General features: G+C 38.6%; 1 protein-coding gene across 5 annotated transcripts in view; it reads left to right on the top strand.

The window, feature by feature from the left end:
* SLCO4A1 (solute carrier organic anion transporter family member 4A1) overlaps window positions 1-17,819 on the top strand; it is a 921,682-nt gene that overhangs the window by 539,567 nt on the left and 364,296 nt on the right. The window lies entirely within an intron of this gene.

Here is a 17,819-nt window from a genome sequence, read left to right as displayed (position 1 = left end):
AATACCACACACAAACTTGTCCTTTATTAACTGATCTTTTAAGTCACCAAACCGACATATTTTAGCTTTGTTTCTCAGGTCATTTATATAAGCTGCAAAAATTTCCCCTGGTTTCTGATCTCTCATGTAAAACAAATACTTCCTTAATGTAATATTTGTCTGGGGGGGTTGCACATTTCTTTAAACTTGCACTTCAAACACTCAGAGTCTTCCTTTGATTCAGTCTGTACAGCAATATGACAGTTTTTACTTTCTCTCATTTTGATTTTCCAATAATTGTTTAATCAAATATCTTAATTTTAAACATTTCCCTTAGTTAATAAGCCTTTTCTGCTTGCTGCATGTTTAGTAATGCAGCTTGTGCCCTTGTAATATTCGGTTTCATCTTTTTATGAATAAACAGTTTGTGGATATTCTCATTACCTGGGATTGTTTTCTAGCTCTTTTCCATGCTTTGCTTGTTTCTCTTAGTTTACCTTCACTGCCATCTCTGTACCTCATGGCTTTAAATCTCACTCTCTTCGATTCTGGTTCTGACACCATGTCGCTCTCCTACTTTGGACACAATAGAGTCTTCGTGGGTTCTGTTCAAACAGCTTTATTTTATACAATCACATCACGATAGAATTTTACTGTCTTTAACTTAAGTAGCTTATATACAAACTGACTACTGCAATCATGCATGCGGACTCTCTGGCTGCACTCTCAAAATGGCACTGGGAATAGCATGTGCCTGGTATTTACATGTGCACGTTCAGTCCTTGATATGCTTCTTAAAGACACATCACATACACTCTGATCTACAAAAGTGTTGGTCATAACTCAAGAGGTGTGACTAGACTACTCACTCAGTTAAAAAATGTAAATAAATAAAGCATGTGAAACTATGAAGAGAACGAACAGCTGAAGTGTGACTGGTTAACCCAACATTCAAAAATCCAGTTGTTATATTTAACTTGTTTCTGTTTCTAAGAAAACCCTGACTGCAGTTAATTATGTGATGACATTCAACTATCTTTTTTGACTTGTTTGTCAGTAAACCATGTGTAGCAAACTCAAAAGTAATTGAGTATTCAAGAACAGACAATATTCATTTGTAGTTTAACATCTAATGCTGCTTGTATATTTCCCACAATAAACAACAGCTGGAGATTATTACACATAGTTCTGGATTCAAGGTATATTTACTGATGGACATTTATATAATCAAATTTCTCTAGTTTTTCTTTCACTAGTCTACAAAACCAGCTTTCCATTAGATTACCTAAGCAGGAAAATAAATGCACGTAAATAAACAGGCAATATACATGTATGTATTGGACTGTATCTTTAAGACTGCATGGCAATTCATTAAGAAACTGTGTGATCTCCACTGTCTTGTGTCCTGGTTTCAGAAAGTGACATATGATGCCGTCAGAGTGGCTTGATGATTGATGGTCTGAGGAGTCTACACAGTTAGGGAAAATACAATGATTGAGTTAGACTCTCTGGTGACACCTGGTCTGGCTATGGGTATTGGAATTGAAACGAGACACAATATGGTATAACGTATAGGGACAGCACCTAATACAGTGAGGAGATGGGCCTCATGAGAAAAAACTCCAGCTTTACTCTATCGCATATCGCCTACTCAGAGGCGATCTTTGCCTAACATACAAAGCCATGTCAAACCCAGAGCTGTTGGACATGCTCCACTTAAATCCCAATCCCTCCGAGCTACACGTTCTAGGGACCTAAACCTTGTCACCACAATAAACAGAACATGCTGGAGGGATACATTTCTGTCCCAGAGACTTCCCATACTCTGGAACAGACTACCTATCTATGTCAAAAAGAGCTCCTCATTAGCACTCTTCAAGAAAAATCTTGATGATTGGTTGGGAAATAGGAAATTCAACCCAGGGATCACTTCTGTGGCTCTACTCGACAGGGGCACAGGAAAATAATTATCTTGGGTGGCGAAAGCCAGGGTACCTTTTTGGCTATGCTTATATAGACCCTAGGGCTAATAGCCTAGTACCTACCTATGAACCTATGAACCTATGACTAAAAAATGTTTTGAGTACAAAAGGCTATATGAGGCATAGCCATTTGGCTTCTACCTGTACCATGGAGTGCTTTCTCAGATTGGAGATTATGCAGCAATCAAAGAAGAAGGACCTTCCTTAATTTGTTCCACTACATGGGAAATATATGATGACCTGTTGTGGCCTCAACTTGGGAAAGGGTGACATGTATTTGATTGGATGTTTTAGATATATATGTTTCAGTAGTTTGGAGAGTTTCTGTATTTCTGAAGAAGTCTGTATTGATGCAAAGCACAGAAATTAAAGTTGTGTACACTTAATATGTACACCTCTTTCCTGTGCTTTTCAAGTGATATTTGTGTTTTATTAGTTGTGGTTTATCACTCATCAGTGTTTTCTTCTTCCGTTTTTGAAAAAGTTCGTTTGCTGTTTAATGACATACGAAACAGAAATGTCTCTGGTGGAAACATGAGAGACCAGTGTCGGCATGTTTAACACCTCAGATTTCTTTTTTTTTTTGTGCCTATGAACTGTTGAAGGCAGTGACTCCCATGCAGTCATGCAGATGGGCAGATTATGACCAATATCTTGCTGATGAATGCAGGAAGACAGCAAAATTACTGTAAGAGCAGTGAATAATTTTAGAAAATTGACATCCCGCAGCCTTGTGAAACTACTTAGACTATGGGCCTGATTCCAAAAGACTTGATCTGACTTATTCTGTGTAAGTCTGTCCTGATTCCAAAAAAATTGTTCTCAGTAAAAGTGACTTACTTGCACCAGGGACCAGATTCCAAAAGACTTGCTCAAGGAGTTAGTCACTTTGAGAACAAGTCTCAGAGTAAGTGATTTACCATGAGAGCAAGTCTTTTGGAATCTGGCCCTATATTTTGGAACCATTTAATGTCAGGTGAGTTACCTTTCCATCTGTTAGGCTCCCTTCATCAAACCTCATGTTAGAGATAGCAAATGGTTAAGGCAATACATCCAGAACTTGTGCAGAATTCTGGTTACATTCAATATGCCTGATTAATAGCCAAACCCAGGTTATTACACTTTAATACATTATAATGCAGAGGGACATTTCTCTTGCTGTACTGACTGACAGAACATAGTGACCATCGTTGTTATGTACTAACCTTAATTCCCATGTGCATACAGACGATAAAACAGAACGCACTTAACCTAAGGGATGGACTTGTGTTTGACTTACCTACCTTAAGTGTGAACAGAATTTTCTTTTTGGTCATTCATTGTTTATGAAACTCTCTTCTTTTCCTTTCTCTTTGTGAAAGTCCAAACTGCCATATTTGTTTTCACTTTGAAATATGTAGTTAAGTACTTATGTACTGTTTTTGATGATTACTATATGCTCATCAGTTTATTTTTCATCATGTGCATAAATTGTTCTACTGATATTCTTTATTATTTGCTTTGTTTCATGAATGACTTTACACAGCCCAAATCTTTAACTAAAACCATTCCTTATATCATCTTTCAGCACAGCAGGTCAAATTTGGAAAGTGTTTTGATGCAGGGTTGTGTATCATGGATCAAACCACTCACCGTAAATGATTTAAAGAATATATTTTATTCACTATGCATAATTACTAATTCTCCCCTGATGAAATAGCTTCTTCTCTCAATACATCATAAAACATATACATATTTACATATTTTTTTTTGCTCAGAGACAAAGGCATCCATTCTTAACACATACAGTGCACCATATTAGGATGGTCCAGGCAAACTCCACCTCTAGAGTAAACTGCTGGCTGTGGAAACAGGATATGGCTGAGCACACAGTGTAACACGAGGACACGTACACAGACTGTGTTGCCACTGTCATGTCTTACAGGTGGCAGTTATGTGCCTGCTGCATAGAGAGTCCATAGACATGGTTGATTCATAAATATTACAAAACCACTGAGATTGTTTATTTAGCATTTGTTGACCGGGAAATTGTGACTAGGACAGAGTCTCTTTTCAGCAGAGGCCCAGGAAGAAACGCTCCAGATGCATATCTTTGGAATATGGGAGGAAACCAGAACACCCAGAGGAAACCCATGTGAATGCAGGGAGTACATTCAGACTCCACACAGAAGGCACACAATTCAAGAATCGAACCAGAGAACTTCTTACTGTGAGGCAACAGCAGTAACCACTGCAAAACGGCGCCGCACTTCACTCCTTGCCAATATCCTCCCTCAGGCTGCACCTCCTTTTTCCAAGGAGATTCAATCTAATCAGTCCCAGGGTAAATTTATAAATATCTATCCAGTCTTTGAGTTTATGTGTAATGGAAGAAAATGACTTGCATTATCTGCTAATGAAGCTTTAGGTCCCTAATATTAGTAGATATATTAGACATACAGAGAAACAGGAGATACAGGACAACTGGCTCTCTAATAGTGTAGTAAGTGAGGCAGATTTATCCCTCTCAACAGTCTATAAAACACAGAATCAAGGGATAGAGCTTCCAATCTCTCTTTGTAGCTTTGGGACTTTAGGCCTGTGATCTTTTTGGATAGGAAACTTTGAGGTCTTTCTAAATGCTGGATATGTTTAGGGAGATACATTTCAAATGAGGTGTTGTGTGCGATAGCTGGCCTGATAAATTCTAAGTATAATGGAATTATTACCTCCTTAGATCTTTGTGATATTTCTTTGGCTATTAACTGTGCTAAATAAAATTATTTCCTGATAACTGTTGCTACCTGATAGTCAAAAGAGAGGGAGCTATCAACCCAAGTAACAAGTTCCCTGACTATATTTTCATTTTGTAGTGGTGTGTAGTCTACACGCTATGATGAGGAAAGGGGTTGTCTATCAAAAATGATGACACCATACTTTTTATTTTTTTAATTTGAGCCCATTTTAGTATACCAAAACTTTACTCAAGAGAGCATTCATTATAGAGGGTTTTAGTGTCAGAGGGTGATTTAACAACAAGCCCCAGTTTGCAGCCATCTGCAAATTTTGTTAGGAGGAAGTCTTACTCTCTAGAGATATGAGAAGGAAACACCAAAATGACCATGTCCAGCACCAAGCCCTAAGGGGCACAACTAGTCACTTTTATACTTTCACACTGTATGGGTCCTGTCCTTCAGCTACCTGATGTCCATCATCCAAATATGACTCAATGTTTACAACAATCAGCGTCTGTATGATGCCATCATGGTGAGTTTTGTTGAAGGACTTGGCATGCACCGTATGGCCACTATGACTTTAATACAATCTGCCTATTGTTGCCTTTAGCTCCTAACACAACTTCACTCCTCCAACAAGCCAAAACTCTAATATTCCACTTCATTCACCTCTACAACTTATTTTGCACATGACTGCCTTACCTTCAGTAAAAGAAAATGGCTACCACTGAGACAGAGCTACTCCTCTTGTTAATACACTCACGTTTAATCTTTGGAGCTAAAGTTACTGTTTGCCTCTCTGCAACAAACTGCCTATTAAACCCCCCAGCTGCCCCCTCCATAATTCCAATACTTTCTTACTTCCTCATCTTACCTAGACTCTTGCCTGCTGAGAAAGATCCTTCTCCATGCCTGCCCCAGTTTAATGCAACTCTCTACCAGATGCAGTTAAACAGTTTGATAAACTGGATTCCTTCAAGAAAACCTTCTGTATTCACTTACCTGAAGAAACCAAATGCAATTGCTTCAGAGATACTAGTTAACAACATCAAATAAACATTTTTACTCGTTCCCTGATGCTATTACTTTCTGTCATAATAATCTCACATATATATCCCCTTCCTTTTATTGGCTTTTGTGCTAACACAAAACATCATGCCTTTACTACTATATCTGATACTTTATAGCATTACTACAACATATCAGTGCTTTCTGAACTAGTTGCTACATGTTCCCCTTGTTATACTCTTAAATGATTTACTCACATATACATAGTTACATTATACTTTTTTTTTTTTTTTGACATTTGATTATTGGGAACGTCTGACTAGACATAAATCACATTTATACTGGAGGCCGGGCAGAAAAGCTGCATAAGACATAATACAAATTGTGTGTGTGTGTGCGCATGTGGATATATCTGTAAATGTATATATATATATATGTATATGGGTCTACTTTACATACCCGAAATTTCACATAACCGAAGACCATATAACCAAGCCAAGAACACTGAAACTTTACATGAATGAAAGATCACAGAGAGCAGACTGCACCATCTATAACCTACCCAGATAGGGGGGCTACACCCCCCCACACCCTAACTAAATATACCAATTCTGGGAACACACTACCGTGGGGAAAAGGGTATATCTTCTCTTGATGCCAAGTGGTTACTTACCCTGGGAAACAGTTTGGAGTTGTGATCGTTCGTTCATGTAAAATTTCGGTGTTCCTGAGTCAGTTATATGGTCTTCGGTTATGTGAAATTTCAGGTATGTAAAGTAGACCCATATATAAATATATATACATAACATAACATAACAACATAATGCATCAGAGATACTTCGGGTGCAGCTAACATTGGGTAAGACAGCAATTCAAGTCATAGCCTGTTTTAGGTCCCGAACCATGTCCCAAGACACTCATTCCATGTTCCTAAGCAGCCTGGAGAATATTAGGGTCCAACTTAACACTCTCATACTGGGCAACTTCAACTACCCTTCCATTAACTGGGAAAACTATTCATGTACCAATACACTTGCCCAATGTTTCCTGGAATTCATTAATTCCAATGCCCTGGACCAGCTCGTTCTTACCCCCACTAGAGGTAGCAACATCCTTGACCTGGTCATTACTAACATGTGTGACAATTGCTCTACACCAATAGTCAACTCCTCCCTGGCTAGATCTGAACACAAACTAATCACCTCGGAAATCCACGTCCCTCCCACCCCCCCACCCCCTTTGGAGCTAGTCCAGTCTTGTAGTTCCGGAGACTAGTTAGCAGCGTGGTTCACCATTTTTAATTTTGTGAAATAAACTTCTGTGGATCTCTAAATAACGTGCCCAGGCACTTATTTGGACTTATTATGTGGCACATATCATTACTAAGGGTTTTGCATCCAGGAAGAAAGATTCATTGTCTCCCTCTACTCTTTTCTCATTCGGCCAATCATCGAGTACAATGCGCCATTTGGCATGTACCTTACTAGACACCTGCAACAACTGGAGAGGCCGCAAAAGTACCTCACAAAGATAATCCTAGGCCTTAAACACTTGTCCAATATGGCCAGACTCAAAAAACTCCAACTATTCTCTGTCTCATATCGCCTACTTAGAAGCAATCTCTGCTTGGCTTACAAAGCCATGTCTGACCCAGCTCTGTTAAAAATGCTGCATCTAAAGAAATCCCAATCCCTCTGCACCACACGCTTCAGAGACCTCAACCTCATTACCACGATCAACAAAATGTGTTGGAGGAACAGGTTCATAACCCAGAGACAGCCCATGGTATAGAACAGACTTCCCATACATGTCAAACAGAGCACCTCACTAGCCCTCTTCAAGAGAAATCTTGATGAGTGGATGGGAAATAGAAAATTCACCCCGGGGATCACTCCAGTGGCTCTACTCGACTGAGGCACTGGAAACTAGGGTCGTGTGGCACGATGCCAGGGTAATCCTATGGGCTAGGCTTGTAAAGGCTCCAGGGCCATTAACCTAGTGCACACCTATGAGCCTATATATATATATATATATATATATATATATATATATATATATATATGTGTGTGTGTGTGTGTGTGTATATATGGGTCGACTCCAAATAAACAAAATGTCACTTACCTGAATTTTAAATGGCTGAGATGAAAACACTGATCTTGCATTTAAATGAATACTCACAACACCAGTTGGCCAGCATTCAGGAATTTGCCATTTTCCTCACTATAGTATGATTTTGGAGTTAGTATACTTAGGGGTGTTTGGGGGGATCTGGAGGGTAAAGCCACACAGATGGGTAGATCCAATATGCTTCATTTTGTTTTCTTGTCCATGTTGGCTAACTGCCTCCTTTCCCTGTGAAAATATTGGTGTTGTGAGTGTTCATTTAAATGCAAGTTTGTTGTTTTCATCTCAATCATTTAAAATTCGGGAAAGCGACATTTTGTTTATTTGAAGTAAACCCATATATATATATATATATATATATATATATATATATATATATCATCCAGGAAACATACAAGTAGTTAAAGAAGTCACAATAAATTATACAAATGAGATCAGCAGATTAAAAAATCTCCATTACATAAGAGACAGTGAAAAGCAGACATACGTATACAGACTTTTCATAAGTATATATGACTATTATTGAGTGGTAATAAAGTACAGGAAGTGCAGATACAGACGCTTGACAGTAGGAAGAATATTTTAGGCTAAGAAAGGTGAAAAGAAGGTGGAGAAGAAGAGAGTAAAATAAGATCTAAAGTTAATGACTTAGAAGGAAATAAGAGAGAAATAAGGGTAGGGGGTAAGGGCAGTAAGAGAGATACAGGGTTTTTCGTAGGTTCCGAGGAGGTAACAATAACGGAAGAAGGAAAGTAACAAGAGGAATATAGGAAGGAGAAATAACCTGGGAAAAGGTACGTACAGAGCCTGCAGTCGAAGAGGGATTCTTTTAGGGTGTGCTTAAAATGGGACTTGGAGGTGTTGATCTATTGTCCGTAGGAATATTGTACCAAGTTTGGGTAATTTGAAGAAGCATCAACTATCTTCTATGCTGTTTTTTTTTTTTTTTTAGGTTTATGGATTTCAAAAAGCCATTTCGTAAATAAGCAAAGTACACGGCTAGGAAGGTATTGTTTGAGAATGTTACTGATGAAGGGGCAAAATGATTGCATATCATTTTGTGGGCAAGAAGAAGTTGATTGTACTTGAAGTAACTGGGCAACTCGAGCCAGTTTAATGTTTTCAGAGCAAGGCAAATCTAGCTACCTTGTTCTAACAATTGCAGTCTTGTGATGAGGGAGATTTGAATATTGGTAAGAATTTGTGAGGCATACAGTAGAGAAGGAAGAAGGCATGTGTTTACTAGTGTGACTGGATGAGTTGCTGAGGATTTTTTTTGATCTGGAGAGCATACTGAGTTTTTGATGTGTTTTTTTTACACAATTTTGTAATTGAAGATCAAATTTCAGTTGCTCATCAGTTGTGATAGCTAGTAACTTGGTATGAGATCTGAGTTCTATATCTGCGTGATTCAGAGGAGTTATTTTGATGCTGTTTTTTAGAATTGTTACAGACTCGAGGAGAAGTAGAAACAGTTTGGTTTTATTGTAACTTAGGGAGACTTGGTTTACACGGAGTCAGTGTTTAATGGAGTTGAAGACATTTGGAGTAATGCAGCGTAAACAGGGAAGAGTGTTGGATGGGCAGATGAGGGTGGAGTCATGGGTGTACTGGATAAGGGAAGCATGCAGGAAGGATGTTAAAAAGTTATTAATAGTGATATTAAAGAGAAGAGGTCCAAGGATAGGGTCTTGGGGCACACTGGTATTAACTGGTATAAAAGAGGAGTTTGTGCATAGTCATTTTACAAATTGTTGCCAGTGAAAATGTAGGTAAAGAACCAGCCGAGTGATGTATTAGACAGACCAAATGCAGACATTTTAGAGAGTAATTTGGAGTGACAAACTATGTCAAAGGCTTTGGAAAGATCTAAAACCAGAGAAGACACCAAGTTATTATTATTTCTAGTTTGGATGATGTTATCTAAGAAGACATCTAGGGCAGTTTTTATGTTATTGTCTGGGTGAAAACCATGTTGGTAAAGGTTAGTAGATTTTTTTTGAAAAAGATATTGTAAGTTATGCTTAGCTGATGTAAGCAGTTTTCTGGAATTTTAGAGAGGGAATAAGATAGCAATAGGACTAAAGTTTGTTATTTCCATGGAATTGCCACCTTTGTGAGGAGGTATGATGTACAATTTTTTCGAAAGAGGTGGGACATGATTTGTGAATGAGTCTATTGACCAAGATGGAGACTGGATAAGCAAGAGAGGTCACTTCAACCATTACATATCTGTAGGTAGGCTGTGAGCAGAGGTTGAACAGGGCTTGCACTTACTGAGCAGGTGTGTTTTAAGTGAGAAAGATGCTGTTATACTGCATGCCAGACAGGGGACCCCAGAGTCCCATACATACCTTCCAGTTTTCTAGTGTTGGTGAAACATCTTGTTATACTGCATGCCAGACAGGGAACCCCAGAGTCCCATACATACCTTCCAGTATTGTAATGCTGGTGAAACGTGCTGTTATACTGCATGCCAGACAGGGAACCCCATAGTCCCATATATACCTTCCAGTATTGTAATGCTGGTGAAATGTGCTGTTATACTACATGCCTGGCAGAGGGAACAACAGAGTGCCATGCTGGCAATATAACATTTCATTCAGACTAGTGAAGTGCTGTTATGTGTTCATGCAGTCATGTGTGGTGGCCTTTAATTATGCCTAATTTGCATTTGTGCTGCTGACCATGCGTTTTGTTCTAGAGTACTACTATAGGTTCCTAGCAGGTATCGTCTTGATCTTAATTACATATCTTTTCTAGCCAGCTCTAATGTTAATATCTTTGCAGATATCTTCTGCTAAACATTGTCCACTTAAAATGTAAGCCCTGCAGTCATTTCTGGCATTCCCAGTGGTGCATAAGCCCTGCTGAGGATAACATAGAGGATGAAAGTAGAAGAAGCTGATGTACATTAAATAAAACTGCTGATATACATGGCATGACAGAGATTTATTCTCAAAAGTACTACAAGACATCAGGGAAAAGTTACACATGAATTCATCAGTTATCCACTCATGACGCCTATGTTATATTTAAACTAAAGCAGATGTTTTTGAACCAAGTCTAATGCTATAGGATTAAACATTGTACTAGTTAGAATGCTCTAAGGTAAAACTGCACCTAGACTGTATCTGTGTAACATTATCAAAACTCTATCAAGAATAGGACCCTTGTAGAGCGTTTACCATCCTGTGTAGCCATGTGCAGACCTTACTAAAGTGCTTTAGTGCTCTAATGTTTTACAACCACTTGTGGAACTAACAAGGCTGCCTTAGTGCATTAATATCTGATGTAATGCGGCATATACAAAGCAATATATCCTTGTTCTAAGAATCTTTGACTTGCTGTGTTTGTAGAACTATATACCTGTGTTTTTTCTATTTAAAAACTGTATAGCTGTGAATATACTGACTCTATCTGAACCTAATAAGTATTGTTAAACTGGAGTATTGCATCTGCCTAGGATAATTAACTTTATTGGCTATTTAGAATAGTTAGAAAAGTAACTGGTTTTGCCTGGCTGATTGTGTTTATGTATTCTGGTATTGTTAAGCTGTTATTATAGGAGTAAGTGTGGCCAAAAACTTTCTGTTTTCCTTACCAATTTGTTTTCTGTTCTCCTTTATGTAACCAGCTCTTCAGCTTGCCTATCCTGTATTAGGAATTGGGAACTTGCCCTATCTGAAGACCAAGAATCCTATATTTACCTAAAACTAGGGGGCAAAGAATAGAGCCAAACCTCACCCTGAGCATCATTCCCTCAAGGAAATAAGAAAGTATGTCTACTAGAACATTGTGTGTAGTGACTAGACTTGTCTAAAAGAATAACTGGTTTTAAATTGCAGGTTTATCGTACACTCCCTAGCCAGGACAGCCAGCAGCCAAAAGCCATCTCTTCTTCCAACTATCATACCTTCCCATCTTATTGCCTTTGTAAATATTTCTCCTATCTTTTCCCTCCTTTTACTTCCCGTCCTGCTAGCCCATACGCGTAGCCACTATTGCAGTATATCCTACTGACCAGTAGGTGGCACAATCTTCCAATGACTAATCTCCTTGAACACATTTCTTACTATCTTAACATATAACTCAGGCATCCAGTTTTTCCTACATTAATCTCTCCTGCAGTCCCACTCTATCCTTCTACCTTACACTGTTTATCTATCAACCCTCCCATCTCTCCTCAAACTTACCTTAGCAGTCAGCACTCCACTGATTGTTCTCCTGGGGTTTAGTCTTTCACTGGCTCTACCCGCTCCATTCGCCCTGTGGGCTCACTCCGCTCCCCTACCCTGCCCTCAATTTCCACCCGCCCCCAGTACCTCTACATTTATCCTCCCTAAACTACACCCACCATCCACACAATCCCTCACAGGACCCACCTCCTTAAAGTGATATAACCCAATACCATTGTGTGACACTCAAACCTCAATTAGAACTTCCCTCTGTACTAACCTATAACTACTGCTTTATTATGCTACCTACATCTAGCTCACCCCTCCCTAAGGCTCTTCTCTTAATTCTACTCTTACCTTTCCTTTCCATACCTTACCTACTTACATTCTATGAATACCTTAACTGCCTAGGATTTTATTACTCCATAAGGCAAACCTCTATACCAATATTTGAAGTCCCTCTTAGCAATACATATACACCCAGCACAACAAACTACCTACCAGCTAAGTATCATCGATTGACTCACATTAAATTCTATAGTACAACAACTAGAAAATTCAAGAATCTAACATGCAAAGTCTTAAAAATTTCAATGAAAGTACAATTTTACCCCTTTATAGATGGTGATATCCACCCGAACCCTGGACCAACCTCTACTACTATTTCATTGCCCCACACCCCAATCCCTGCTAACACACAATTGCTAGCAAGACCCTCTAACTCACTCTTGATAGCATAAATAATAAAATTTCCCACCTACATGCACTCATGGATGTACATTCATTTGACATCTTATGTCTTACTGAAACATGGCTCAAAAATGCAACACAGGATAATGAGATTATTCCACCCCAGCTACAATATCCTGAGGCAAGACCGTAAAGCTAAGAAGGGTGGTGGAGTAGCTATTCTATATAAATCTGGGCTACAGGTGACCCCTATAAATTCTCAACCTCCAGTAATAAATAAGGCTGAAAACCTTATTTCCAAATTACAACTTAAACATAAATCCATCTACACCATCTGTGTTTATCTTCCCCCAGGTAATAACTCTAGCACCCTAGAGGATATCCTTAGTTGGCTATCTAATACCTACCCCCAAGAAATCATAGTGCTTGGTGACTTTAATATCAACTGGTAGAGCTATTCCTCAGAACAGCCACTTACTCATATTAACCTATATGGCTTTACTCAAACCATTACATCCCCTACAAGGACCAATAAACTTAATGGCAAGGAAAGCAGCTTAGATTGGATTCTCATAAACAGTCAGCACCAAACTTACAAAGTAGGAATACTCCCCGAAGATATAAGCAACCATTCACTGACCTTCATAATCAGATATAAGAGTGACATTCCAAACCCAATGGCCTACAGGACAATAAGGAACAAAAAGAATTTTAACCCCGACAGCTTTCAAAAAGAACTTCTGGCGTGTGATTGGTCACCCCCTGAAAAACCTACCTCTAGAGGAAGCAGTAAAATACTTTAATTCAAAATTCTTAGCTATTTTAGACTACCATGCCCCAACACGTATAATTAGAGCCAGGACTAAACCAGCCCCATGGCTCTCAAAAACTACCAAACAAAAAAATCCTCCTTAGAAATAAGCTGTGGGCAAGCTGGCATTCTACTAAAAACCCTGTAGATCAATTAAAGTTTTGACAGCTTTGAAATGAAACAAAAAAAAAGCCATATTGTTAGACAAAAGGAATTTTTACTTTGAGCTACAACAAACCCGCCAAAATAAACCACAAAAATTCTGGTCAGGCATTAATAAACTCTTACACCCAGGTCATTCATTCACACCCATCCCTTTAGGCTCTGATCATGACAATCCCAATCAAATAGCCAATACCTTTAACACTTTTTTCACAGAGATCATTCAATCTCTTGTCAATCAGTTATCTCCTGATACATCATCATCAACCACCTCCATCACTAATGCACCCCCATCATTTCACTTTCATCCTGTCCCTACATCCCTTGTCTGCACCCTTTTACATAAGTTTAAACCTACCACTCTCTCTGCAGACCTACTACCCACAGAATACCTACAAAAAGCTGCAAAAGCCATAGCCTTCCCAGTTTCCATCCTTATTAATAGAACTATTACCAAAGGAACTATCCCATTACTCTGGAAAATATCACACATTATCCCCTTGCATAAGGGTGGTAACTCCAACGAATTATCAAATTATAGACCTATAGCCATATTATCCCCACTGGTAAAAATCATGGAGAAATGCATTCATAAGCAGCTGTTAAACCACCTAATAGAAAGCAATTTACTAGCCAACTGCCAACATGGTTTTAGATCATTTCATAGCACCACCTCTGCTCTTTTATCTTTCACAATTGCAACAACACTTTGTCCTCAGCCCTCTTTATTGAACTTTCGAAAGCCTTCAATATGGTTAACCACCACTTACTCATAAATATACTCAAAAACCTTTCTCTAGACACACTGGCTATTCAATGGTTCCAATCATACCTAGACAACAGGCAGCAGGCTGTCCTATGGGAGAACAACTTATCCTCCCACCTCCCAGTTACCCTTGGTGTCCCTCAAGGCTCCATATTAGGCCCCCTCCTATTCTCTATTTTTATGAATTACATATATTCTGTTATACCTCAAGCTACTTGTATCCAATATGTGGATGATTCCACATTAATATGCTCTGCCACCTCACAATCTGTCCTACAGTCCATAACCCAAAATGTGTTTAACACAGTCGAGAAATTGATTCTATATCGATGCCTCATTCTGAATCCCAAAAAACAAAACTGTTACTATTTGCTCCCACCCGTAGGGCCTCCCCACTTAATTTTACTGTCACATCTAGCAATGGCATTATTATATCTCCTGACTGTACTGCTAAACTTCTTGGGGTTCTTATTGACAACAACCTTACCTTTGATTCTCATATTAATAGAACTATAAAAACAGTCAACAAAAAAACTAGGATCCCTGTACAGGATTAAATCCTTTTTGACCCCACTAGCCAGGACCACCATTGCCCATACCCACTTAATCTCTACCCTCCTCTATGCCTCACCTATATATGCAAAACTATGTCAAAACAACATCAACAAGCTAGCAATCTCCTACAATAATGTTGCCAGATTTGCAAATGGGTCTGCCTTCAGAGCCCATCATTGTGATAATGTTAAACAGCTAGGATGGCTAGAACTACCAAATATAATACTATTTAACCAGTTAACAGTTGCCCACAAGATCCTGTACCAACCTATTAACACATTAATACTTAGTAACCTAATCACCCCCTATAACAACCTCAAGACCCTACCCTCATCAGATAAACTACTGGTACAAAGAGGTAAAGTTAACAATATAACTGGTGACCCCTTGTTCACCAATACAGTGGGGAAACCTGGAACTCCCTCCCGGAAGACCTAACCTCCCTTACCTCTACAATACTATATAAAAGCATATTGAAGCCATACCTTAAATCACAGTGGCTATGCCCTTGTTCTAACCCTGACTAACTACCTCTATTTTCTCAAAGTATTTATCTCCATACCTGTATAAACTAGTTACTTTTCTGTTAACTACTAAGAGAGTGTATATAGCTACCTACTTTTCTGTTAACTACAAAGAAAGTCTTTTCTTATATTCAATTTTTATTTTGGAATTTTTTGAATGGCTAACCATAGCTGAAATGTACCATGATTCTGTTTACAGAAATGCAACAAAATGTAATGAATGGGATGTGTGTCTGTAATTTTAGCTGTGTTTGTAAATGTCTCATATTATAAATTATACTGTGTTTTTTTGTTTGTTGGAACTTTTCTCCCCAGGCCTCCACTGAAAATGGACATATATCCAGTTGGACCAGCCCGGTCAACAAATGTAAAATAAAATAAATAAAATGTACATTATATTCAATAATAGGTCTGATAAGATGCAAGTAAAAAGGAATTAGGACTTTTTGGATCTAGAGCAAATGCTCAGATTAGATGAGGCAGGTAAAAGGTTTCTGAACTACTGTGGAGACACGATGGTCAAAAGATAAGGAGTCGTCTACAAGAGTACATAGATCCCCTTACAGCAGTGTCTGATTGGCGGGTGTGTTACGGGCTCCCCGAGCCCAGTGGACCACCCCGGTCATCAAACTGGAATAAATAAATAACTAAATAAATATGGTATGTAAAAAAATTCTTTCCACCAGAACAAACTATACTACATTTTTTTATCATTTGTTATTTTCTCTTTTTCAGACTAATTGTTTTGGTTCTGACTGTTGGACTGCTACTTGTTAAGTACTGGTCATTATTTTTACTCCTGTCTAGGCCCAGATTCTGTACTCCTGTCTAGGTCCAGATTCTGTACTCCTGTCTAGGCAGAGATTCTGTACTCCTGCCTAGGCCCAGATTCTGGACCTGATCCATAGGTTTACAGTTTGGTTATTTTTTGTGCATTTAATTTTTCTGCTTTATTTTTAGTACTCTTCTCCATGAGGATTGGTTATGTTCATTTTTTTGCCACCCAGTTTACCTGACTTGTACTGTGTTGTCCTGTGGTTTCAATGTGTGGTGACTTACTTTTATTAACATAGACATGTGGTCTTTTTGTATCACCAACATAGAGAGTGGATATGAGGTTCAGGACTGACCTTGTTTTTTTTTTCCCCTTTGGTCGTGACCTATCCTCCTGGCGCTGTAAGATGTCTCTTGTTTACATCAAATTTGCTTACACTGGTAGGCTAGCCTGTCATGAGCTGGTCTTTGTTTTGGCTCATTACTATGCATGAGTTTGTCAGTCATGATTTATGAACCTTTGTTTTCATTAAGCCTATATTTAATCTGCCATGGATAAAGCTGTTATTGAAAAGTCGATCTGGTGAACTCCAGTTGATGGAAGAAAGCACTTTTCCTAAATAAAAGTTTGAGTTATTCTGGTGACTAAGTCTGCTTGACTTTTTCTTCAGTACTTTTATAAAAGAGGAATTACCATCAAACATTTTGGACTATTTATTATCGTTTCTTTTAATTCTAAGTTTAAGAGTTGTATGTTTTATTTTTCTAAGGCAATCTAGTATTTTCAGTCTTGGGACAGCTATCTCCTTGCATCTCTGCTGTGGTTTATGTGCCTGTTTGTCCTGAGACTCACGCTTGGTGTGCACTGGGTTCTTGGATGTGAGCTGGATTTACCCGAACTACTGGTGATGTTTGTTTGATTTAACTAGGGTAGAGGATATTTACTGAAGTTTTTAAGACGTGGTTATTTTTATGAAGACAAGATTAATGTTATTGGGGCCTCTAGTGTAATGGTTAACTATTGTAAAAGAGAGTTAGCATTTATAATGTCAAGGAACCAGTGCATAGGTCAGACAGTTTATTGATGGATAATTGAACTCCTATAGTAGAAATGTGATGGGTTAAACAAAGATTTCAGCTAAGATGTTGTGATAGTGATCATACTCAGAAGAGGACACAAAGGATGTCCCCTAGCTAGATATGAAGTAGTAAGTAATTTTGATACGAATGATTTTGGAAACCTTTGAGCTCAAATCTGGTGTCCAAAGAATCTGGCATGAGGTGATAATATCCTTGACAAACGCTGAGATTCCCCCAACAACTGCCATAGGTCTGAAGACTGGACAGGGAATGCTTCTATTGTTTTGAAACATGTACATATAACTACTCGGGTCAGTGGCAAACTGTTGAAGGTACAAAATGTCAACAGTACAAAATGTTGAAAGTGGAATTTGCCCATTTCCCCACTGCTGTGTGATCTCAAAGATGGTATATCTAATTAGCACGGGGTGTGGGGGAGTGCAGTCCCCCACATGGGTGTTGCAGGGTGCCC

Source organism: Protopterus annectens, chromosome 12.part0, assembly GCF_019279795.1.
Source record: "Protopterus annectens isolate FY-2018-M chromosome 12.part0, PAN1.0, whole genome shotgun sequence".
NCBI classification, from domain to species: Eukaryota; Metazoa; Chordata; order Ceratodontiformes; family Protopteridae; genus Protopterus; species Protopterus annectens.
This window is presented reverse-complemented; position numbering and strand designations above follow the sequence as displayed.